This window comes from Aythya marila (assembly GCF_965140915.1).
Source record: "Aythya marila genome assembly, chromosome: 4".
In the NCBI taxonomy this organism is placed as follows: Eukaryota; Metazoa; Chordata; class Aves; order Anseriformes; family Anatidae; genus Aythya; species Aythya marila.
In genome coordinates, this window is record NC_139045.1 from 41,054,847 (window position 1) to 41,082,228 (window position 27,382).

Consider the following 27,382-nt stretch of genomic DNA (forward strand, 5'->3'; position numbering starts at 1 on the left):
GTAATACAGCACGGTCAGAGGCACAGTTATGCTCAGAGCAGCACTGTGCAGAAAGTCACAGAGCACAGCAATCCTATCATTGCAGGAATGGTCACTAAGAAGTGTATGGTGTACATCGGGAGCTGCACTATTACCATACAACACCTTATGCCATAACCACCCACTATTAATAGCAAGGATCTTTCAGCTGATTTTTTCAGGCATGAAAAGGGATCCATTATTGGCTGGATTTTGTCTGAAGGATGTGGGAGGATATAAACTGGAGATAAAACAGCTACTGCCATCTTAACACCTGCAGATACTCCTCTAAGTAATAAATGATGTTACATGAGCTGTATCCTGGATTTTTCTTATGTAGAAGGATTAAGTAAGTCTCAGTCTTGTTAAATTTTACTATGGATCCAGGCTGATGCCAATTAAGCCACAAGCATAACTGTCTGACTTTGTGATATACCAGCGTGCCGTGTGAGACCATAGCAAGAGAGAGTCAGCAGCCCAGAATGCAGGAGTGCCTGTGAGTAGAACAGGAATTGGTCAAAGAACTATTTTTCAGGCCTATTAAAATATTTTATTTCATGCATTGTGTACTTATAGAAAAGCCAAATGAAGCCACAAAGGGATTCATATTCTTGTAAGGGCATAGTTTCCTTGGGTATATTTGAAGGAAAGTGGATGTCAAGCACTTCAGATATGTACTGTACAGCTCTGAGGGCACCGGGAACTCAACAGTGCGTGGAGTACTGCCACCTTTTGGTCACTTTCAGCAAAATAAATTTCGTTGTTTTTTAAAACCTCACTAGTGTAACGTTGTTTCTTTTCCCATAAGGTCCTTCTGTCTTGGAAATGGCTTCTTCCTTCTTTTAACTGAGAGCTATGGAGAGAGATTTTGGAAGGACCTTTAGTCCCCTTTGTTGTACTTCTTTATTAGGTCATTTTCTTGGCTTGCAAGTAGTCTTCTTTGACAGTGATGAGAAGGCTTTATATTTGATTAATGTGAAGTAAAAACATATTATTACAGTTTTATTCAGACTCTCAACAATGCTGCTACATGCGGCAGCAATCTTTAGATACCACTAACCAAAGTTATTAAATATGTTCTTCCTTAAAACAAGTGTCACAAATAATAACCAAGAACCCTGTTACAAAACACAGGATTGGAAGCCAATATCCTAGGAAACTGACAACTTTGAGTATGATGCAAAAAGCCCCCAATGTCCACTCACTCCAACAGATACTTAATGGAGGTATTGTTTTCTGTTCTGAAAAAGAATGAAACCTTGCACTCCTCTGAAGTCAACAGGAATTCTGAATAGAAAGAGATGGGTTAAAACTTTTCATGTTGTACTTGTTACTTTCCTGCATGAATTACTGAATTTCACTTAACTTCCTATTCAATACACATAGATATATGTATGTGTATTGATACATACAGATGCTTTATACAGAAGACGTTTTCTAGGGAGAAGAGACAAATTCCAACTTGAAAAGTTCTGAGCATCCTGCTCCTTAAACTGAAAAAAGAAACAGGAACTGAAGTAGAATAGGTAACACTTTGCATTGTCAGGCAACAGGAGAGTAAAACAGCATCTTTGCTTTTACTAGTGAAAATTATTCAGTACTCAAAGTGACCACTCACTTCTTTTCATCAGGAGTTATAACACTTCTGAGGGAAAAAAAAAATGGGATTTTAAGACGTTCAGGATGCAGACTTGGCTTCTTTCAGTATTCCCTCTTTCTCCTTCATTTATTTATGATATTACATCCCTATAGGGAAAAAGAGACTGTTTGTTTGAGGATCCCCAGGGGTACAGGATATTTTTTTAGTTTACCAGCAAATACTATTGCAAAATTGTTCTCTTTTCTCAGAGGGTAAGAGGCCAGAGATTACTATGACTGTTGCATTAGACCCTTATGGTTGCATTCCCAAAGCTATGCTTGTGTTGGAAACACAAATCCTGTTATTGTTCCAGGATTAGTGCACATAACTTTCCCAATGCTGCTTTGAAAATGGAGCCAAGAAATATTATTTGTGTGTACTTTCTGGAATTAATGTAGGCTGTGATTATTGGCCAACCTTACAACAGCACTGTTGCACACACATATATTGATGTACTGTCTACAGACATTCATTCAAACCTGTCTGGATTTCTTTAGTAGTTGGACACTTATTAAAAAAGAGGAATGGCAAGACATCAGTTTCAGTTTACCTCTTCCCTTGCCACAGACTAATACAATCCATCTTGGTTTTGTTAACACTTTTTTCCAATTGTCTCTTAGGAATAAAAAATAAAAAAAAATAATAAAAAAAAAAGGAAAAAAGGAAAAAAGGAAAAGACAAAACAACAAACCCCACCATCCATCACAGTTAAAATTAATAACCTTTGCTTTGCTTAGTTTTGCCAGAAACTTCAAACCTGTGCTGCCGTGGTGGAATCTGCTGGATTTCCTGGTGCTGGCACTGCCAATTCCCCGGTTCATGCAGCCTGATTAAACTTTTTCTCCCATTCTGAATTAAAACATGTTTAAAATCTTTACAATCCTATTACATCATAAAATTGCCTCAGGCAGGAGCTAGTTTTCTCCTTACTGTACAGCATCTATCACAATCAGAGTACTAATTTCTAACTATAAAAGCTTAAAATTGTCCTCTGCTTGCAAATCAACTTTTAATCTAGAATGTGCCTTCTAACCACTGTTTTAACCACTAAGTTCTTTAACAATAATCTTGACAAGGAAATACAGGAAAAGAAAAGAATGTGTCTCACAATGGAGAAAACATCTAGTTTCTGTGCCTTGATTACACTCAAGGTATGACACTGCCTGTCCAGCACTACCAAGTGGAAAGTAGCTCCAGACATGCCCAGAGACATACCACCAGGCACCTGACACAGCTAAGAAAGCTAGAAAGCCTAAAATCTGGGTAGCACATAAGCAGATGTTTTCAGGATTTCAATTTTGGACTTATGTGCTCAATGCTGCATTTGGCCTATATAACTATATGACTTCTATAACTATCCTGATTTGATTTCTATTCCTGGAATTTGTGATTCTCTCTTTTTCTCCTTATGCAATAAAATAGGAAGCTATCTGCTGCCAGCTTCTTGTGTGTCACCTGGGAGAGAGGGCCTCTGCAGGAGAGTAATGCAGTCACCTGTGCTGAGTTCCTGCTCTGAATTGCCCTCTGGATGGTAGAAACCTTTTTCTCTCAACAGTCATGGAGGATCCTCAAAAGGCTAATGTCCTGCCTCATATTAGGCAGCGTGAAAAGAACACAAATTTACAAAATAATGCCTGCCTTGCATGGGTAATCCAGCAACATCCTGTTTTGTTTTGGTTTTGTTTGTTTGTTTTTATAGAAACAAGTAAATTAGTACTTTTCTCTGATACTGTCATGCTTATATGCTATACAGGGCTGATGTGCAGTTGATATAAAACACCATTTATCCCACAAGCCTTATTTCAACCTCAAGACTAATTCTGTCACTGACCTTAGCTTTCATCTTCCTCTTTTGTCAAAATTTTCTAGGATTTAAACATAATCCAACTAGAAAGAACAGAGATTATTTCTTCAGTAAGTAATGATAATTTCTCTTGTGGTGCTGTGGTATGAGTACAGACATCATCCAAAAGTCTTACAGCTATTTGTGTAAAGTTCTTTTTTTGGTGCGATTAAACATCAAATAGTTTTAAAGAACCCATTTACAAAATTTGCATTTCAAATGCTTATTTCACTGCTGAAAATCTTGTATTATTCTCAAGCAGTTGATCTATAAATCCTCCCAATCCTTAAACTGTACTGGCCAAAGTACCCTTGTGGACAATAACTACATAATTTAAAATGAATCCTAGTAGCTGACAAGAGGTGGAGGGAATATTTTCTAGTATGAAAGGAGACAGAAATATAGTTAGCTAAAGGAAACAGCATTGTAGGGTAGTTGACATTAGAGAGAGAAAATGCTTTCATAATGATCACTGTGAAGGAGGCCATTCAGAGCTTCAATACAAGCAGCATTTCTTAGTCTTGGCTACAGTCCAACACAACACACACACACACACATAAATATGTATAAAAATATGCAGTCCATCCTGGTATATAATTTAAAACATAAATTACAAATCCTTGCATATAGTAATCCAATAGTTGTGAGCCACGTACTATAAAAGTCCACTGCTATCTGTTGTAGGGAATGATATTGTTCTACTGTATCGTGTAAATATATTTGGTCTGGTGATGTATAGAAAATCAGTGGTGTAAACCTGGGATCTTACATCTCATTTGATAAAAACTGGACATTTCTAAGGGTTTTAATCCTCCGAGGAGAAACTAATAATTCAGTTCTCACTCTTGTAAAATAAACACATGCCTAAGCTCTTGCTTACAGTATAAAAGAAATCAGTGGGAATATTCACGTGACTAGGTTTTAGGCATATCCATAAAGTTAGAAGAACAATGGCCCTAATATGTACATGGATAAAATGGTTTTATAACAAAGTAGTGGAGAAGGGTCTGTAATAACTAGACCTGCTCTCCACAGAACCTGGAATGAAATCAAGGACCTTAAATTGAACAGATACTTCAAAATAATACTGAAGTATAAATAAAAATAGCCTTCAGGACTGTTTCAGTGTGGTATTTAAATTTTTAAGGTTTCACTTTATGTTTGCAGTTTACTTTCACCTTCAAAATAAAAATAAAAAAAAAAAAAGAGAGAGAACTAAAAAAGCAAACACTATATATTGTTGAAGTAAGTAAAAGCCCTGGAGATTAAATAGATGTTTTGAAATTACTGTTTCTCTCTTAGCTCTAGTGTGTAATAGAATTAGTTTGCTACAACTTCTGGCTGCACACCTATACAAATGCCACGATCCAGTCATGGATGTGTTGGATGAAATGTCAGGGTGTTTTGCAGCTAAATCATGCATCTGTATAGCCTGGCCTAACAAAGAACTTGTTCAAGTGTGCAACAGCAATTACATAATGTTTCTAGAAGGGAATGGACTCAGACGTATTTTAGACCTGTTTTGCTCTCTGCATGGTGGAACCGCACTCTCCAGGCAGTTGCTGTGGTGTGTACTACATAAAGGCAGCCTGTGCAGGGTAAGTGAAGGCCTACCTGCACATTATCGATCACATCTTTGAGAGCCACTTATTTTTTTACCACAGCAAGTTGTAAAAGGACTGAGTAGAGAAGGACAATATATTTCTATAGAGCAAAGACAGAAAAAAGTTAAGTCTTCAGTCTATCTTAAGTAAAGTCTTGAAGGATATTTTTTTTCCTCGTTTAAACCAGTTCCCTTGTCCCTTTTCAAACTTTTAATCCTTTTCTTACTTAATAAATAAACAAACAAACAAACCAGACTACTTAAATCCAGACTTAAATAATACAAAGGAAAAAGCAAAGCCACAGGACTGAGCTCAGGAAAATGAGTGCTACTTCTATCATGCTAACCTAAGGAGACATGAGGAGAACGACATGTTCTTCCAGGGCATGGCTAAGGCAGGAATAAAAAGATTCGTTTTTTTGTTTGTTTGGTTGGTTGGTTGGTTTCAAATAGTTAATATATAGTTCATTTTTTGGTTGCTTGTTTTTGTTTTGTTTTGTTTTGTTTTAAACTCAGTCTGGAAACAAGAGGAAAATGCTTTCAGTTACATTTTGGTCTTGTCTGCATGGGGATTAGAGGTACACTGACTACAAGTAAGCATTGACCAGGGAATATCCTTCATAATGATTCTAAAAATGAATACTAATGGTTGTATTTCCTTTTTTCATCCTGTGATCATTGTTGGGCAGAAAGCTTTATCACTGAGATCTTTACCACTCATCATCAATGCAGATTTGGGATAGACTTAGACAAAGTTGAAACCAAGACAAACAAAATACTTTGTTTAGTACCAGTAGGCCCAAATTTCCCAGTATTGTTAGTAATGATGCAAAAAGCACCAATTTTTAATTACGAAAGCAGAGGGAGCCCATAATTTTATTATGGACTTTGAAAAAAGGTACAGGAGCAGTTTCTGACACCCAGAACTCATATCAATTAATACCTTGCTACACAAATAGTCCCACTGGTTGAAAAGCTGAAGGAGAATCAGGCCCACATCTTGATGGTAAAAATACAAATCTATATATTTCTTTTAGAAAGATTGCCAGATAAAATAATGTAGTTAGACTCAAACTAGCATTCATCATTGAAATCATACTGTTCAGGACATCAACTTTCAGACCAACACAAATGTTAGTTTTAAACAGTTGTCACACACCCCATTAGGGGTCTATAAACAATGCAGTGGGACTTTCGTGAGATATTTCCTAGTCTGGGGAGCCGTAGATGTTCAAATACTGCTTTACTCACTGCTAAAATGCAACCCTCTTATGAAGAAGTATAGCATTTGTTTGAAAGAGCACGACAGAATGTGAAGAATACACCCCACAGTTAGAAATGAAAAGAGTATTTTGAGACTAATTCAGTTAGAGTTAGGTCAGGATGGGAGGAATCACACATCACCTAATACATGAAATTCCCCACTGAGGTGAGAGTAAGCACACATTTACACTTTTTGCTCCTTGCTGCACCACCCCTAAGACTGCACAGACCAGCAAAAGCGAAACACAACGCAAAAAAGCTACACTGATTAAGAATGAAGATCACTTTTCTAGATCGTAAAATTTCAACAATACATGACTATTGTTCAGTTGTTCAGCTAATGGAACAAGTGATTTTCTAAGCTGGGAGTAATGCCATCTCTCTTCGGATATTTCAGTAATCGGAAAGAAAGAACTGATCCAATTTTTGCATCAGAAGTCTTAAATATGGTGGGAGCACCCATTTCATGTCTCTTCTACATTGTCCAGAGCAGTTCTGTTGGAGTTCAGAAAGCATCCACAGTTTTTAAGACAGGGGGTGCCTCCCATCAATTGTTCAGATGCATTTCAGCTCAGAGCACAGCAATAAGGTCAAAAGGAGTTTAGAATTTATTAGAGAGAAAAGATTGCTGCTGTGGGACCACTTTGGCATCGAGCCCCGGAGAGCAGAAAGCAGCCCCCCACAACTGCTGGTCTACACAATCTCCATTGTTCTCTCAGGTTTCACAGCTGCAAAGGTTGCTTCCTCTTCCAGAAAGCAAGAGCTCTCCTCCCTCCAAAGCTAAACAGCAGCTCCATGACAGGCAGGATATTTTTTCAGTTTCTGTTGGTGGGGGGGTGCTGACTTTGCATGCTCTTCATGGCTGATATCACCCTGCCCAATTAACTTGGTATTCAGTAGCCTGCGTGGCCCAGTGGGTCTCAGGTGGCTGGGGCTTGGTAAGGCATTTCCTCTCTGTGTGCTCGTCTCAATAAAAATGATTTGAGGATTATGCCTCATCATATATATATATATATTTTGTTTAAAACAAATGAAAAAGAAAAAAAAAAATTTTTTGCCTTACATGTAAGAGTTTCAAGATAGGCCAAGAATTAAATGTTTTAAAGCCTATTTAATTGAATCATAGAATCATAGAATCATAGAATATCCTGAGTTGGAAGGGACCCTTAAGGATCATCAAGTCCAACTCTTGACACCGCACAGGTCTACCCAAAAGTTCAGACCATGTGCCTAAGTTCACAGTCCAATCTCTTCTTAAATTCAGACAGGCTCGGTGCAGTGACCACTTCCCTGGGGAGCCTGTTCCAGTGTGCAACCACCCTCTCTGTGAAGAACCCCCTCCTGACGTCCAGCCTAAATTTCCCCTGCCTCAGCTTAACCCCGTTCCCGCGGGTCCTGTCACTGGTGTTAATGGAGAAAAGGTCTCCTGCCTCTTGACAACCCCTTACGAGGAAGTTGTAGACTGTGATGAGGTCTCCCCTCAGCCTCCTCTTCTCCAGGCTGAACAGGCCCAGTGACCTCAGCCGTTCCTCGTACGTCTTCCCCTCCAGGCCTTTCACCATCTTCGTAGCCCTCCTCTGGACACTCTCCAACAGTTTCATGTCCTTTTTATACTGTGGTGCCCAGAACTGCACACAGTACTCGAGGTGAGGCCGCACCAGCGCAGAGTAGAGCGGGACAATCACCTCCCTTGACCTACTAGCGATGCCGTGCTTGATGCACCCCAGGACACGATTGGCCCTCCTGGCTGCCAGGGCACACTGCTGGCTCATATTCAACTTGCTGTCTACCACGACCCCCAGATCCCTCTCTTCTAGGCTGCTCTCCAGCGTCTCATCGCCCAGTCTGTACATGCAGCCAGGGTTTCCCCGTCCCAGGTGCAGGACCCGGCACTTGCTCTTATTGAACTTCATGCGGTTGGTGATCGCCCAGCTCTCCAACCTGTCCAGATCCCTCTGCAAGGCCTTTACGCCCTCATTTGAGTCCACAACTCCTCCAAGTTTGGTGTCATCAGCAAACTTGCTCAAAACACCCTCTATTCCTACATCCAGATCGTTTATAAAAATATTGAAAAGTACTGGCCCTAAAATGGAGCCTTGAGGGACCCCACTGGTGACCGCCCGCCAGCCTGACGCAGCTCCATTTACCATAACCCTTTGGGCCCTGCCCGTTAGCCAATTGCTCACCCATCGTATGATGTTTTTATTTAGCTGTATGGTGGACATTTTGTCCAGTAGGATCCTATGGGAAACCGTGTCAAAAGCCTTGCTGAAGTCCAAAAAAATCACATCAGCTGGTTTCCCTTGGTCCACCATACGGGTGATCTTATCATAAAAGGAAATCAGGTTAGTTAGGCAGGACCTACCCTTCACAAACCCATGCTGGCTGGGACCAATGACTGCTTTGTCCCCCAGGTGCGCCTCAATAAGTCCGAGAACCAACTTCTCCATGATTTTACCAGGCACTGACGTGAGACTGACAGGCCTGTAATTGCTAGGGTCTTCTTTCTGACCCTTCTTGAAAATTGGCACAACATTTGCCAGCTTCCAGTCTACCGGGACCTCTCCAAATTCCCAGGATCGTTGAAAAATAATTGATAGAGGTTCCGCGATGACATCCGCCAGCTCTTTCAGCACCCGGGGATGAATCCCATCCGGACCCATGGACTTGTAGGGATCCAGGTGGAGTAGCAAATCCCGCACACGTTCAGGGGCAGCTGGGAGTTTGTCATCCCCACCGTCCCGGTCCTCCAGCTCAGGGCACCCTGGGTCCCGAAGCCCATCATCGGCATTGAAGACAGAGGCAAAGAAGGCGTTAAGCGTCTCTGCTTTGCCTACGTCATCGTCTGTGAGGAGACCTTCCCTATCAAGGAGCGGCCCTATGTATTCTTTAGTTCTCCTTTTTCCATTTACATATCTAAAAAAAACCTTTTTATTTTCTCTCACAGACACAGCCAGCTTCAACTCTAGCTGTGCTTTGGCCACTCGAACTTTCTCCCTACAAACACGAACAGCATCCCTGTATTCTTTCCATGTCGCCTGGCCCTCCTTCCAGTAGCGAAACACTCTCTGTTTCCGCCTAATCTCCATTAGAATGTTCCTGGTCAGCCACGCCGGCCTCCTGCCCCGCCTGCCTGACTTGCGATATTTTGGAATTGCCTTATCTTGTGCTTCTAGGAGGCATCGCTTAAAGAGTGACCAGCACTGGTGGACATCGAGGCCTTCAAGAGCAGTTTCCCAGCGGACCTTGCTGACTAGTTCCCTGAGCAGCCTGAAGTCCGCTTTCCCCATATCTAGGGATGAGGTTTTGGTGGCACTTTTCCTTCTGTCACCATAAATTTTGAACTCAACCACCTCATGGTCGCTACGACCGAGGCGGCCACCAATCACCACATCTCCCACCAGACCCTCTCTGTTTTCTAGCAACAGGTCTAGGAGGGCACCTTTCCTAGTTGGCTCCGTTAGCACCTGTACCAAGAAGTTATCATCTAGGTGCTTCATGAACCTCCTGGACTTGCTCGTGTCAGCCGTGTGGCACTCCCAGTTAACGTCCGGCAAGTTGAAGTCCCCCATAAGGACAAGGGGAGTTAATCTCGAGGCCTCTCTTAGTTCTGTAAAGAATAATTTATCAGCGCTATCATCCTGGCCAGGCGGTCTGTAATAGACTCCCACAACGACATCCCCTTTATTCGTTCGTCCCTTGATCCTTACCCAGAGGCTCTCAACTTTGCCATCGCCGACCTGAAGTTCCACACAGTCCAGCCCCTGCTTCACATACATCGCCACCCCACCACCTCGCCTATTTAATTGAGTAACCATGTTTGACACACTTACCTAACTGTGCTATTTACTCCAACCAGTTCTTATCTAAGAGGATCCTTCAGGCAACAGTTTGCTTTCACAGAAGGTGTCTTAGGCTAAACGTGCTTCCCAAACTTTTTAGCAGCTTGATCCCTTTCTACACTGGTATTCCCCCAAACCACCTAGCAGGAATCTCCTGCAATTCCCAACTGCTACAGGTCTGAAAGTCTGTGTGACACAAGGAAACTACAGTCTGAACTCTGGAGTTTTAACGGGATGTAACCATGCTATAAAATGGGAGCTCCAGACCTGGTTGCCTAACGCCCTGCTGTGCCATAGTGCCATCTTGTGGGCACCAGCGGTTGCTAGCAGAAAGCAGGAGGCAAGGAGGGTGGAAATGAAGATGGAGTGAGAATAGGTCGTTTCAGAAAAGAAACTAAACGCCGCTTCATCTGCTATCTTCCTGACATAGCAAAGCACTCAAAGAGTGCTGACTTACAGACATCTGATTACTTAATTATCACTGCAATGAGTATCCTCGGGTGTCTTCATGTTCTTTGCAGGCAACATATATATGAAATCTGGACACGGCCACTCCAGAAATCTCAAACATAGAACATACAAATTTGGCTACAAATAAGGAGCTTAACCACGTGTAACTCTAAGTAACAAAGGGATTTAAAAAATAAAATAAAATAAAATAAAATAAAATAAAATAAAATAAAATAAAATAAAATAAAATAAAATAAAATAAAATAAAATAAAATAAAATAGATCTAAGAGGTTAATATAGAGTCCTTCCTTATCATTATTATTGCATATTAATATTTATGCATCACTTTTTATCTTTAATGCACTTAAACATAATTAATTTACTCACAAAGCATCTCTATGAGCTAAGTATCAGAAAAAAATATTTGTTCTACTTCACAGATTTGGTGGTCTGAGAAAGACAATATGTCGTTTTTTTCTGATGAAGTGATTTCACAGAATGGTTTCATATTATTTCCAAATGATCCTATTTCATTCCAAAGGTAAGCAAAACAATTTTGATTTATAATAATTTAAAATCACAGAATTGCAGTGGAAAGCTAATCTGTCATGCTTCTGAATTCCCACTTTGGCTATGCATTATTTTGTCAGTACAGCAAGTTTTTAGTTACCACACTTCCCCAAATAAATGCATCACTGATCAGCACCTATGAAGTCTGAATCGAACCTTTTGTAATCAGCTAATAGCAAAATATTATCCAAAGTAATAACTACTCTGTTTTCCTAAATAGATCACAATCTCCTTCTCTGCTTTGGTTAAAATATTTTCTGACATGACTGGAAACTCTTTTGCTAAAGGAAATGTAACAGCCTATATTAGATTAGGATTTGGCAGCAAACTCTGAAATAGTATAGCCTGTCATATCATATGGCAGTGGGGCTTAAGACTTTTCACATTGCTTTAGTTACACATCCTAGTAGAGCTCTGCACAAATTCTCACATCCGAAGGAAAAGAAGGGTCATTTTTGCTTTCTGTCTGAAGCTGACTGAGCACAAAGAACTCTGGCATTTTATTTTGCTGGAAAAAACTCAGTTGTTTTTAGAGTAGAAAAAGTATCTTGGCCAACTTCCATCAGGGATTTATGTGTTGCAATAAAATTCACCTTATTGGGAATGGGTGCCCACATTCCCCTTAAAATGCAGGAAATTTAGGCATTCAACCCAGCTTTAATGGACTGCCACATAGGCTACAATAAAAGATGTCAAAAAAAGGGAGGGGATCTAATTTTTGCCACCCATAAACAATTAGGGGTCTATCCTCATTTGGGATTCTCAGCTATCAGCTCTCTTCTAGTGCTGGTGTCTATGTCCCAATAGCTCCTCCTGGTGAAAACAAGACAATTCACAATGTTTCCCAATTAGCAATGCTTAGAAGCCTAATGGTTACTTTTGGAGGGAAGGGTCAGTATTGGAATTCTTCTGAATAAATTGTGGCCTTGATTTTCCTCAAGCCAAATACTTTATTTTATGAAGACCTATGTTTTTAAATATCATCCTAACATATAGATGATGAAATTCTTTACACAGATACATTTCTGAGAAATGCATGTAATTCCACAAATATAAATCTCTCTCTCTCTATATATATATATATATATTTTATTTTTTTTAAAGCAATCTGGTAGGGGAAAAAAAAAGCCCAAGTGGAGTAAACCAGAAGAATTATACCAGAGATGAGCCAAAGTGTTTGAGGGATTCTGTTAACTATTTCTTGTATATGTAGGTTGGGCTCAGTGATGGGACCATAGCATATATCCAATGCCAGATGTAACTGTCAATTTTAAGCACTGGATGAAAATCCAGCCACATGTCAATCAAGTTTTTGTATTACACTGGAAAGAAACATTGTATTTTTTTCTCTCTTTTTTCTTTTTTTTTTTTTTTTTCCTTTTTCAAACAGTACCATTTCTGGAATAGGACTGATTTATTCTCTGTAGTGTGAGTTATTCTAGATTTCCAAGGGGAATGGACAGGTATTTTGGCTTTTAAGGTCGGTCTAAGAACACACCTGCATTTAGAGAAAGAAATTTTACAGAGCTATGAGATATTGTCCAGGGTACAAGTGGAAATATTGATGGTTATATCCCATCTGAGGCTGAAATTAATATATTTTAAGCTTTTTCACTCTTGCACACATGGAATATGTTTAATATAACTCTCAATGCCTGTAGACTTCTTTGAAGCACAACTGAAAAAAAAATTACTGTCAGAAGAAGGAACTGTGCATTCACACAGGAGTCATTATTTTTAGTCTTATTTCACATTTTAGACTGAAACCTGGTGAGCATTTTCATTGCCACCACAGAGAAACAGACATGAAGAAAGCACCTCTAACTGTAATCACATAACCTCTACCTTACTTTTAACATAGCTCTAGCTGTTATTATGACAACATTATCAAAAGAACGGCTGGAAGATCAGTTTTGAATGGAACCAGAATAATGAACTTCTTTTAATTCTCTACTCTCTATATACTATAGCAACTTAGATGAGATTTGGTCAGCTACCCAAGTTCAGAAAAAATGTGGATATCTGGTACGCTATCCACCAAAACTCTCTAGCATGTTTTCTCAGACTAAATTCAGTACAAAAGTCCAAAATTCAGTACAAAGTATCAGTATCCAACCGAACGGCTCAGTCCTGCTCCCATGACAGGGCTTTTGCCAAGCAGATGCTCCTGAGGTCTGAGAGGTCGGCTACAGTCCTTCACGTTCTAACACAACAGAGCCATGGTGCCACTCATGCACCTCCACTTGGCCTCCGAAGTTCCAGCCAAGCCACATTTACAACCCTGCAGTTCACAGCTTCCTTCCATCTAATCTATACGTGGGTGACCTACCCAATGTATGCGTGACAGCCAGTAGAGACTCATTATATGTCAACTGTGAGCTATATGCTGTTAGGACCCACACTGTACTTGGGTCTGACAATGTGATATAGAATCATGTTTATCATATAGCAAAAACTACAGGAGCAGCTCACTTAATGCTATCTAGAAAAATAAAACTATACAAACGTGAGGCTGACAAGATAAAAGTAACTGAAGAGTTAACTCAGAGATAAGATTTACAGCTGTATTTTGGACAAACAGTGCTGTTTTTCTTTATTAATACATTTCTTTGTTAACAGATTTCTGCTGACCTCAGAGGCTTTTTGGGCCACGTACTCAGCCTTGAGACAAAACCAGGTGAAGGCATCATTTAATCAGAGATGCTGCACTGCTGTTACCACCTCATATGGTCTCACACAGTGTTACAGCAGTAGTTACAGTAGCCTTGTTCCTCCTTCATTGTCTTTTCTACTACTTTTTCATGATTCCTAGTAGTTCCTGTCATTTTTAAAAGTCATTGCCAGCAAGCACAAGATTAATGAGACTAAGAAGGTCAGTGCATTCATCCTAGCAGCTTTTAGGTAGCACACAGAACATAACTCAAGACACAGCACTGTGTGACTATAGTGAAACCCATATATGGCTTTTTTTTTTTTTTTTTTTTTTTTTTTTGGCTAAGAGGAGTGATTTCATTAGCCAGGGAGGTTTCTGCCATGCACATTTATATGAGTATATTCCACGAGCATTATTCCTCAATGGTAAAAATCTTCCTTCACTTACGTACAACTAGAATCATTTCCTAATCTTATGCTTAAAATAGTACAGTTTTACTAGTGTTGAATAAAAGCTTGTTCCTAAATGCACTTGACAGAACAGTTTCTGTTAACACCTCTTCAAACGTGAGTTAGTGCTTACAGCAGGAATAAATCAAATGTCACTGGATCATTCTGTATTTTAATAAGTTTTTCCTAGCTTATTCATTATACATGTATTAAAGCTATGCTTAGTTTAAAAAAAAAAAAAAAAAAAAAAAAAAAAAAAAAAAACTACTTCCTTTTAGTTTCTATCAGCCCTCCTGCTCCAAAGGTAGCTTAGATGCTTTGGATTCTCTAGTTGTATCTGGGTGTCTTTTTTTTTTTTTTCTTGTATAAGTTGTGGAGAATGCATAGAAGGTTTTGTGCTGTGAAGAATGAAGCAGCATTCACTGTGAGAGTTGGCATGACCTGAGCCTATCCCATTCTTGATGTGTGCCCTGAAGCAAGTCACTGCTCTTCTGCCACACTTCAACTGTAGTACCTGCCTCAGAGGAGGGATGGAAATTTAACCAGTAATGTAAACATTTTAAAAGTTTGTGATGTTTAAGTATACAGTTTTAAAATGAGAAGAGTGATGCAACTGGCAGCTTCTCCTATACGGATTTATTTTTTTTTACTACAGTAAAATAAAGAAACTGACAGAAATTCCCAGAACATGAAGGTTGTTGTTAAACATTGTTTCTTTAACCTTTTGCTAACCATTTGTCAATTAGCAGTTTCTGGAGGCAGGTTTATGAGACAGCAAACATTTCTTAGGAAGTCCTCCAGCTCTGCCAAGAGATTAATTCGATAGGAGACCAAGAGCCACCAGATACATGACTGCAAGCCAATAAGAACAAGCATACCACTCAGTACTGCTTCCCAACTTGAACAATTAAGAGCAGTTTATGCTCATCGATGATATACTGTCTCCTCAGTCTTTGCTTCCTTCATAAACAGATGGACTGTAAATATTCATGAAACAAATTTTTCAAAAGCAACTTGTAACCTCACAACCAAACACTAACTGTATAAACCTTTGTGAAAATATAATTGAAACAGATCCCTGGATGTATGTGTGAGAAATTCAGAACATGACACCATAAACCCTGCTTAGACATTTTTAGAATAATTTTAGAATTTGAAAGACAGTATTAAATGACATAATGGTATTAAATAACCTGGTTTTGCAATGACATTTGACAGTCCTTGCTAAATCACACTCTATTGTGCACAGGAGGGGATTTAAAAGATTATGAATGCTTGGTTTAGAAAAAGATGAAAGCAAAACTAGCCTAAGAAATATAGATGGCATATTTTACATTTATTTTTCTTCATATGGCAAGAACAAATAGACACTCATAATTACAACAGATTAACATACGCCTGTAATGTTTGTGTTTATCTGTAAACTCAATGATGTTTTAGAATTTGGACCATTATTTTGTCTGAAAAGCTTCTAATTATGCTTATTCTTTCCTTTTGGATTTTTCTATTTTGAAGTAGATAGGCATAGAATGGCAAAATATTTCCATTGAGCAAGGACACAATTAATGAAAAATACATCAGAAAATGGCAATGCCAGTCATTCAGTTGGATTCACTCTAGAAAAAATAGGCTGCCTGCAATCCCAGGAAACTGTTTCCCTTTTTTTGCTTTTATTGTGAAAAGGCAGTGTGAAGTAGGCATTAAATCTCATGACTTCTGGAACTGCTAGAGACCTTCTGACAGAGAAACTAGAACATTACAGATTTTTCTCTACTTAGGTCTCTGTAACAGCCCATCAGCTGAGTACAGGATTAAAGGTGTACTGCAAAACCTGTTAAACTCTAAGCAGAATCCATGGGCCCTGTAAATATAGAGAACACTTGTGGGAAGTGTTTGGAATGCAGGTGTTCATTAATATTGCTTTGTTTAGCTAGAAATGTATCTGGTTTCAAAATTATTTTTAAAATGTGTAAATTCCAGTTTAGACTGCAACCTCCCCATTGTGGGGGTTTATTGTTCAGTTGCAGCACGGGTCGTTATAAAATACATAGGGTCCTACTTTGATAGAAGAATACTAGAGTATTAATTAATATACATCAGACAGTAAGCTTGGAAGTTGGCAGGGTCAAAAAATACATGTAGACTCTAGTACACCTGGTGAAAAGGCCTACCACATTTTGAGTTACTTTCCTGTCTCCAGTAACGGGCCCAGCACAAATCAAACCAATATCTGGTTTATTCCTTTTCTTCTAGCTTACAAAGAATAATAAACCACTTGTGGAAAATAGTTTCCTATATATTTAATAGAACAAAGAAATATAATAAACTGGACACCTCTGGAAGGATTTGTAGCTATTATAATGCATTAAGAAGTGGAGGGTTTTTTGTTCTACTGCTAAATGATGCAGTATAATCAATACATGAATAATAAAATCCTAATGTTGGCAAATACAAATAAAAGAAAATAATCAAGTGGTCCTCCAGTTGTGCTCAGAAGGAAAGATAGCACAAAGGCAATGTTATAATCCACAGCGTTCTGGGGGCTAACCAAGCATGTAATATTTAAATAAATACTCAGCTCAAAGGAAATCTATATTACACTCCACCTCAAAATATGTTGACAGCCCAGCTTAACACGGAAAGGAGAGAAAGGAGCTGGTTCAGTGGCTCTATATCACTCACTTCTTCACCCACATAGAGGAAAGAGAATCCGTAAGATTTCAGCCAAGTCTGTGAAAGAGAAACCTTGAAAAAAGCTGCTAGACTGGGGTCCAGGAATGAGCTGTACATTTTCTGCTCTGTTTTCTTCTAGTTTGTAATGTTCCTGAAGCATAATTTCATTGTGTTCCTTTGCAGCCATCTTATTTTAAGCTGAAATCCCATGGAGCCCAAGCAGGGGGCTATGTTTTCAGGTCTGGAGAGTACTGTTGCACCAAGTACGGTGCCACAACTGAAACTAAATATAAAGTTATTGATGTCCTATTTAAAAATAAACAAACCAAACTGAAAGCAGAATCTCTGCAGCAGAACAGGAGATTTCGGTTGTATTATACCCACAAATCTTGGTATTCTCATTTTTACAGTAATCATTGCAGCAAGAAAGAAATATGATATGATAACTTTATATGTTATTACTAAAAACAGAGAGCTTCTTAGAGAGAAACTGCAAGTGTTTACAACCACGGTGACCTCAGTAGTGGCAATTCCAGACTGAAAATAAAGATCCGAAATCCATAAAAACTACACCAAAGAACATAAAGGAAACAGTTGTACCACAGAATGCAATAGTTAATATATTGTTATTTTCATGTGTGCAAAGCACCTAACACGACAGTATCTTAGACATGCTTCTGAAACTTTCTAGGCTAAAATTTATTTTTGTAGATTGCAAAATAAAGCACTTAAAATTTAAGAAAAGCTAGATTCAGCTTGGTGTTATAAATGTCATTCTCCCTTTTTGCCTTTCCAACCTATGCACTAACTGAAACAGGGCACCCCTAGGCAAATAATAGGCTATCATGTAATTGTACACTGTATCATAATGTATTCACTCTAGAAGGCAAAATTAAAGATACATTTACTTTCATGGGAAGAAAAAAGCAAGTAATGATGGTGAAGATTTTAGAAGCCTGTATTTGTCAAGAACAGAGAATTAAAAGGCTTTTAGCACATGTACTTTTTTTAACTGGTAAAAGTATCGCATTGTAATTCTCCACAGTTACAACTCTGGGCCTGCTGGTAATAATGGAAATGATGTTAGAAGTAGGGTTCAAGGCACTGAGGCTCAAATTGCTGTCATCACTGAGGGGAAATGCTACATCTAATTGTAGCCTCTCAAACAATCAGCTAGCCTGATTTAGCTTGATGACCCATCAAGATTCAAATACTGTACTTAAGTAGGATTCTCTGGAAATAGTCTGTACATAAATTCTTAATGTGACTTCTGGAACACACACTGTTCAAATGTTGTCCTCTTTATGCTCATTTTTTTAAATTAATTTTTGTAGTATTTTATGCCATTTAACAAATTTGATAATCAGAAGATGTAATTTCCTCCAGATTTGCTTTAGAAGAAACACAAGCATGCTGAGATCTAAGAGGACAACTCTCAAAAGAGCTTGTATTCACAATGATCTCGGTTTTCTCAATTTCAGACTGAAAATAACCTAAAGCATTTCACACAGCAGGTTTCTGTTTCTCATTCTAGAAGGTAATTAATTTGAATATTAATAAAATATCATTAACTTTTATCTTCTTCCTGCTGTTGCACTAAGAAATAATTTCTCAGCATTATACAAAGGGTGTTTTACAGATACGGACCTACATATCACAAAGCCTGGGAGTATTCCCATTATACATTTTGGTTCATGCTTATTTCCAACAATTATTTTAACCAAGCTACTCAATAAATATAATTTAAAGGAATTGGAATTTACTTTCTAAAATATGCAATTCCCATATGCAGCCACTGGATGGACTTAAGGAGCCAGTGAATATTTTTGATTGTAGACAAGATGAACAATCAGGTGAGCAACTGGGAAGAACACTGCCTTCCAGGCAGCTGCAGAAATGTTCTGTAGAAAAGACCTGAGCCCAAAAAGCATGGTACAAGAAGGAATTTTAGCCTCTCCTCTTCAATCGATACTTATTTTTCAACACAATTAGTTTAAGAAAAAACAGGTTGTGGAAATGAAACAGAGTGTTAAGAAAATTGGTTTGTAGGAGAACATGTAGGTCAGATCCAAACATGATTACTTGGTATTAAAGTTCTAGCGTAAAAGCACAAAAAATTGTATTAAAAATAAACTTTTCTTAAATACCTCAGTTTGGAAACTGAAGCAGATCAGAATTACTAGAAGTTCTATTCATTTTTTTAGAAGTATGCTACTTTAAAATGCTCATATTCTTCAAGAATGAATATGGAAGCTATTTGCTCTAGCTATCTTCCCTGTTTCTGGTACAGGTATCGTGAAAAGTTGAATGACTATGCACTAATGTCTGCATAGTAAGTGTAAAACAAGCCCTGCATTAAATAAGTGTATGATCATCCATCAATATAAAAAATGTATTCCTTTTTTTACTATAGTTGGCTGTCACAACTACTTCCGAGTATTTCAAATGCATTACATTTAATTATATTACAATCTATTTAATGCGCTTTTTTAGACCAGTTGCCATTTCAGTGTATACAGTGGCACTAACATATACGCAGTTCCATACTCTGTTATGGTGCTGCATAACTAAGAGAAGTAGGAGGTATCAGCTGTGGCAGGAAGCTCACTAAATCCACCTGACTCCTGGAACTTCAGGTAAACAGAGCTGTTGTGGGGTAACAAAGCTAAACTGGAGAATGAAAGCATAATGAAAGAGGAGCTGTTGCATACGTCTCCCTGTACCTGCTGTACTAAGTTGGGGGGCAGTGACAGTGACTAATATGGCTGGTTCCTGTAGATATAACCAGTTACAGGATCTAAATGTGGGTTACATGGTTTTATCACTTTATTACACAGCCGTCACCCTATTCTGTCCCAAATTACTTAGAATAGCACCAACCATAACTATAGTTGAGATTACTCTGCATGCCTGAATGTCATTTGTCTTTGTATTCTGAAGGTCATATGCAGACTCTGTAGTGAGCGGACGTCAAATAACTATTTAATTGTGTAGGATAGGAATTACACCTCTTAAAATTATACTAACCATTGTGCCCATCACTGGACACTAGCTGGAAACGCATGCAATATTTCTCTGGCATGCCACAGCTCCTGGATGCCATATGTTGATGGGGGAATACCATCTGGTATGAAAGCCTCACAGTTGGCACTGGAGACTGCAGGCTCTACTCTCTCCCTCTCTACCTCCCTGACAATTACAAGGCAGTGATCTTGCAGGAATGAAGTCAGGCTGCAAAAATATTGAATGACTGAGTCAGATACTAGGAATGGGACTGGCAACTGTAGAGACTGCCTGATATATTTCATCCCCTAAAAGCAAAATTGTGACAAATCACATTCTCTTTTACCTCTCACTATGTAATGGGATCTCCTCCCTGATCTCTCTACTACATACAGCGTCATGTCACACGTGTGTGCTGCCTCCTAAAGACCTCCTGGGAAACTCCATACCTCAGCCAAGAATACTTCCCCCTGCAAAGCCCCTGAGCATGACTTGCTATTCTTGGCTTGTTCTGACCTCCTTTAATATTTTGACCTTGTTCTGGAACTAGGTGTTGGTCTGCTTTTAATCATGCCAGAGCAACCAAATAGCAATCTTCTCATACCAGTGCTGATTTAGGAAGCCTCTGCAAAGCTGTTGCATTGGGAATCTTCAGCCATACAGAGATTACATCACAACCTTCCTTCCAGGGTAGGTGGCACCATAAGCTGCCAGCTCCAAGCTGGGACAGTAAACTGGGTGGGGCAGCATCCTAATATTATAGAGGGCAATGTAGACAGAGCCTATGGAATTACTCGTACCACTAATCTAACCACCTGCATAAGCAAATCAAGTGAATCATCTACCTTACTGGTCTACCAAGTCTCAGACACGTGATACTGCAAATACAATGGGGGGTTGGCTCACATGAATTAGATTTTTAAAGTGCTTCTAAATTATATGTTACAATTCAAGCTACTTAAAAACACATGCTCGGGTTGGGAGTGGTCTTCCTTCAGACAGAATATCTAGGTAATTTACTATTCTAGATGAACCACTGAACAAGAAACTGTTCTCATGAGTAGCATATTAGCTTAAAGTTCTCAAACCAATGAATTGCAGGATAATCTCATTATTCTATCACTGTGTCAAACTTTTCAATCCACTCTAGTTAGGAAATATGAAATAAATAGCTATACCTATAATGTTGTTTTTAATGAAAAATTTGTCAGGCGATTAGTTGCTATATCTACAAATGACAGAGCTGATTCAGAACTCTTAATCTTTTCAACTCCCAGATCAATCAGTAAATTGCTTTATTTGCATTGGATGCACGGCTCAAATCATTCAAATTAGTAACCAATCTGTTCCTGTTACTGTACACCTGAAAGTGTAATAGCAAATCTGTCCTATAACAGCCAAATGACAAATAACAGAAAAAATGTTGCCAAGACTGCCTGGTTTGTCTGTGTTGAGGCCTGTGGATTCCCACCTGTTCTATGCAAGGGCACCGCGTATACTATGTCACAGTACAGGCTAAGCACAGCTTGGAACACTGCAAGTGTGGATGACATATGACATTCGCTATGAATAACCCTCACTTAATTAACATCATGTACTTTCTCTGACACAAAAATTTTAGCAGCAGATTCTTATAATTCAGAAAATTGGCTTTGACTTGTTTTGGGGCATTCGTGTGTGCCATTCTGAAGAAGTAACAAGATTACAGTACTCACATTGCTCAACCCCGACATTTAAAATGTCTAAACCTCATGCCAAATAATTTTCTGCTTATCCAGAGTGCTTGCATATACTCATGCCAATAGGTATTTCTTATCTCCTGACATTTCAGCCTTCGTTTCAGGTTAACTTTTTAAAGGCATAAAGACTATCAGTACATGTTTTCATGTGCTCTGTAACCTATTTCTGCTCAATTTGGGGTTTAATTTCTGACACCACACACATAGCCTTTGCTCACTGAAAGCAAATATCCATGCAAGGTTGAAGGAAGAAGGAATTTGAAAGTAAAAATAATAATTTGCAATTCCAAAACATCAGTTGAAAAAATTGATCAACTTAACCTAGAGAAGACCTGCTTTTATTTATATATAAACAAATTCCAAAGCCAGAATTTGGTAACAACAGGATTCTCTCCCCATTAACACCTGTGTATGCAGAGCTGACCAATTAAGTTCACAGGCAAGCTCAACGAAGCAAGTCCTGACCCAGAGGTAACCCTACCACTATTTTGCTCGCCTTCAGTGCTCTAAGACTCCTTGTACTATGTCACAGCTCTCTGTGCCTGACTTTGATCCTCACTGCTTTATAATGAGGTATGCCTTTTTATAAGTTGGTTCTTTAACATATGAAAATGAGATGTGAGATGTGAAAACATGTTACAGAGAGTAGTCTTCGCTCAGAAATGTGAGTCTCTCACTGCTTGCTGATGTGCAGATTGCATGCCACAAATCCACCCTCACTAGACATCCAACCCAACCCAAGTGAGGGAACAGATTCCTTCAAAAGGAGTGGGGGGAACAATGCAGGGTGTTAATTTCATGTACCAATATGAGCTGGTATGTACCAATACTCCTCTTAATTTCACGTACCAGTATGCATTTTTCTTATCCAAGATTCAGAGCCTCCAGATGAGCTCTGAGCTAATAGTGAATTATTCTGAAAATCAAGGGAATAGTCTCTATATATCTGTGCTTGAGTCATTTGTGTAAAGAGCGTACTCATGAACAAAGATCAATGGAAACGGATGCCACAGTTATGTAGAGAAGATGTACATTCAGGTGAGTGTCAGTGGAGAAGGAATATAGCAGTCCGGCATAAATTGAAAAACTCATAGCACATATAGAACAGAGAAGCATATTGTGACCTTTTTCATAATGTGCTGTTCTTGCATTAAGGAGTTCAGGGATTTCTAAATATAGCAGTATTGTGTAGTAGTAGCATTATATAAACTGGAGTGGCAATGTCATTTTACCTAAAAATAGAAAAATGCTTCTCCCTAGAAATACCTAAAGATTATAACTGTGATTTCACAATCAGCCTAAGGACATCTCAGTTTGCACAGTCATGGAAAGCAGCTGTCCTGTCCTCTCCTCCATGTCCAGCTGTAAGTTGCTGCTCTTTCCTTCACAGGACTTTATGCCATTAAACAACACCATGCCATCACCATGCCATGCTCAGTTCCCTTAACAAAGCTACCCTACATCCAAGCAGCTCAGAGAATACAACAGCAAACTCAGTGATGAGTGGTACAGAGGCCTTAGGTAGTATTAAGGTTAGATATTAATGAGGTGTGAGTGACTCTGGAATCCAGAGATCTGTTTTCATGCTCAAGCTCCTGATAGGGTGGATGCCTGCATGCCTCACATTAAATCCAAAGCAACTAGGGAACTGATTGGGAAGCTGCCTGAAGACACTGTCCTAGCAAGTACTTCCCTAGAGTGTGTCAAGAGGGAAATACCAGTGCATGGTTGCAGGTGCTCTGTTCTGTCTACATGGGTATCACCATGCAGAACTTCCAGAAGAGAGTCAGGAAACACCATTTTTCTCTGTTAATGTGATCCAGGAGGGGAGAACACTATGGTAATAACATTCCCATTCAGAAAATGGTTCTAGCCCTTAGTCAGAGGTAGGAAATCTATGCTAGTTTATTCTTTGGCCAAGTGCAGCTAAACACAAATCTCTCTGAGATGTGCTCTGGACATCAGGCTACCATTTTTGTTGTTGGATGAGGGCTGGAGTAAAGGCAATTGTCAGACATTTGTGAAAGTTGAATTTGAGCAATTTGAAGAGAAAATGGAATGTTAGGTACATTGGGCAAGATTGAAAACATGACAGTAATCCTTTAATGTAAAAAGAAACATCTAAATGACAAGATGACAAATCATGTGTATGGGAAATACAGCTCTGCATCTGAAAGTAGGGGAAAAAAGATCTATCTTTCTTACATGTGAAATGCTAAATACTGTCAATTAAAAACAAAACAAGACAAAACAAAACAAAACAAAAGCCCAAACCACAGATCTGTCTTACAAAACTTTCAGTGTTCTTTTTTCATGCATCCAGATGGAAGCATGAAAAAGCATTTGTCACAATTTAATTTACTTTTTCAAGCCTGCAATTCCTACTGTAAGGTAGTACCTATCTACGCAACTGCTTCCATCTATGCAAGGTTATGCGAATAATGATGAGCAATGACAGGTATTTCTAAAATGTAGCTTATACAGCTGTAATTTCACTGTCTCAGCCAGAATGCCTCCAGGTCAAGTAGTGGAGATGCATGCCACAGCACCATCTGTCAGACTTTTTGAAAAAGTACAGACATTTCACCATTCCTATTTTTGGATTCTTCTTTCCCAGACTGAACAAATGAGTGATGAGACTATGGAGCAATTTTCTATATCATGCACAGAACTTTGATCCTCAGCCTTCAAACAAGTTAAAGCAATCTGAAGACTATTACAGATTGGACTGTCCTGCTAGACCAGTATGACTGCTGCTCTTCACCTAAGAATCTTTTCATGAGCTGCCAGTCAGGTCACCCAAATTCATTTCAAAGAGGAAGAGAATCAGCTACCATGTCCTCACATTTCCATGGGAGCTCTTACATCAGCACTGAGCATTTCACTTACATGAATTCCCAAGTGCAACTCAATAGAAAGGATGCAGAAGAAAAGAGGAAGTGTTAGCCACAATCTCTACCGATCACCTGATTTGTATTGAAAAGGCAATCATAAGCTGCCTGTTCTACTTAAAAACTGCATTCAGTAACAGAGCTTCTCCTTTTGTAATGGAGAATGAAGATCAGTTGCACTATGTTATTTCCAATTCACAACATAGGGTAAGAAAATATTCAGACAAGGAGACTAGGCTATATCAGCTGCTCTTAGAAGCAGTCCATAAGAAAGGAACTGCAGCTGTCATGATGTAACACCTGTATTTCTGGCTGTAAAATGTCTGGAATTTGATCAGATTTGAACTTTGCAGTGTTTGCACACGTGTCAGTTCACAGTTCTCTGTTCTCTGGACACACCAAGACACCATTGCCCATTCCCCTTTCCAGTTAGAAAAGGAATTGGCTTTATTTCTAAAACAAAACAAAACAAAACAAAACAAAACAAAACAAAACACAGCTTTCCTACTTAACATCTTGGAAAAATAAACATTAATGGACAGCCTGAGACTCTATGCTTGGTCACTGATTATGGTACCAAATCTGATGCAGTTTTGCTGTATTTCATGAGATAATTTGTATATTTCAGAGTACTTTCAGCATTATCTTAAATTAAGGCTTACAGACAATACATTAGAATAGGAGGAGAAAGAAAGAGAACAGCATAAAAATTAACAGCTATGGTGAAAGTACAAGGCAGGAGACTAGAAGCTGTCTGCCATATCTGAGAGACATTTTAGGGATCCAAGTCCAAACAGGACACAGAGACTGCTGAGGGTGGCCGTGTGGATTGCTGGTGGCTGGGAAGTGTACAGCATCCTCAGAACAGCTGAGGGGGTATTAGTGACACTACAGCATCTTAGAACTGGGGAGTGTTTTCTAAAATAATCTGTTTTAGCTAGGTAGGAAGTAAAGGAAGCTATTTTCTTCTGAACATGCTGCTCTTACCAAGACCTCATTCTGGTTGTTCTCTTCTAACTGTGATATACTTCAGAACAGAGAAAGAAATAGATATAATCAGCCATACATGGGACTCCTGCAGTTAAGAAATCTGCTATTTCCTACAGCACAGCTAGGGGCATAGAGAATTTAGCTGAGATGTGAGATTTTATGACTGTATTAGCAAATATCTAAGTGCCACCAAAGACGCACACTACATAAAGGGGTTGGAATGGAACGACTCACAAATGATTGTAGGAGCAGCAGAAGGGAGGAGCACAGGTACAAATTATGATAAACACAGTTATACTGACGCATGGAGAACTGCAGTCTTGTCAGACCAGCAGAAAATTATTCTCCCTCCCCATCTCATTTTCTACAGAGGGAGAAAGAGAACTTACATTACTGATGATGATAAGTCTCCAGCTGGGCTTCTTTAAATTACAAATGTCTCTGATAGCAGAAACAGAACTCCTGATTTTTCATAGGCATGAATTATTTTTAAAATGTGCTTGCAATGAACAACCATCTTCTAAAAAGTATAAAAAAGGCTTTTATGAAATGAAAAGCAGAGTATGGTGGCCCTCACAGCAGAAGTATTTCATTTAAAAATTCAAGTTGTGCTTTGTTTTCCAAGTTCAATTATCAATAACTTCTAGGATCCTACTTGAAGCAACAGAACTTCTTTTAAAAAATACTAGATCAGTTTTTCTTATTTAATAATTCTTTTCCTTAAGCGTTTTCTTTTTTTCTTTTCTTCTTGTGTGTGCAGCCTTTAATTAGTCTGTTCAGACATAAGCAGTATTAGCTAGACTCTGTCACAATTACCCACATTTGGTAGCTAATTACTCCTTCAATAGTCTTAAGGCTACCAGCAATTTTAGTACAATTGGCAGCCTGGGGCCCCTAGGAGCTGTTCCAGCAACCAAGAATAGCTCGAACAGAGAGGCTGGCCAGCCGTGACCCTTTCTCCTCAGCCACAACCTAACATATCTACTATGCCAAAGGCAAGAGCAACACAGAAATACTCCCGAGTGGCTAAATGTGCTCTCTTTATGGCCTTTTAAAACTAATGGAGTAGCATAAAGAGACTACAGGGAAATGGAAAATAGGACCTTTTAAATGCTACAGCATTGGCAGGACTACTAATGATTCTTCAGTTTTGCAATGTTCCATTAAAACGACAGTACAAAACACTTACATGGGATCAAATTCTGACACTATACTTTTATTCTAGTGTAATTTTGTTTGCTGATGCCTCATATTGTAGTAATTTACACCGCTCCAATATGGGTGTCCAGTGGGCAATGCTCTGACTTGATTTGCTAACATTTCATGTGTGTTTTACACAGGTACGAGTAACTTCACAAGGGGCACAGCAGTGAACAATCAAGACCTGTGACTTCAGTAAAATGATTCTGGCTGTATCCTTGTGTGACATCAGTGGCAGAATAAAATTAACATAAAAATTAAAATGACAACTTCAGCTTCAGATACAATGTTCATTCAGAGTCTGTTCCACAATTCCAATGAGCAGGACTGGATTTGCAGAGAACAGGAAATTCCTCTTTTAAAAATTTCTGAAGGTTATGAAGGATCCCTTTTCAAGTATTTTGGAAGCTACATCCTCACTGGAGAATTAGCCCATTACCTCTGCTTTTGCTAATCCCTTCAATTTAGACTGGTGTTCTCAGAATAAATAAATAAATAGCACGACCATTTGATCTGGTTCAAGAAAAGAGGTGCGGCACTTGATGTAAGTCTGGG

The 27,382-nt window shown here is 38.9% G+C and overlaps 1 protein-coding gene across 2 annotated transcripts in view; it reads right to left on the reverse strand.

Moving 5' to 3' along the window:
• Nucleotides 1-27,382, reverse strand: part of JADE1 (jade family PHD finger 1) — a 147,437-nt gene that overhangs the window by 112,941 nt on the left and 7,114 nt on the right. The window lies entirely within an intron of this gene.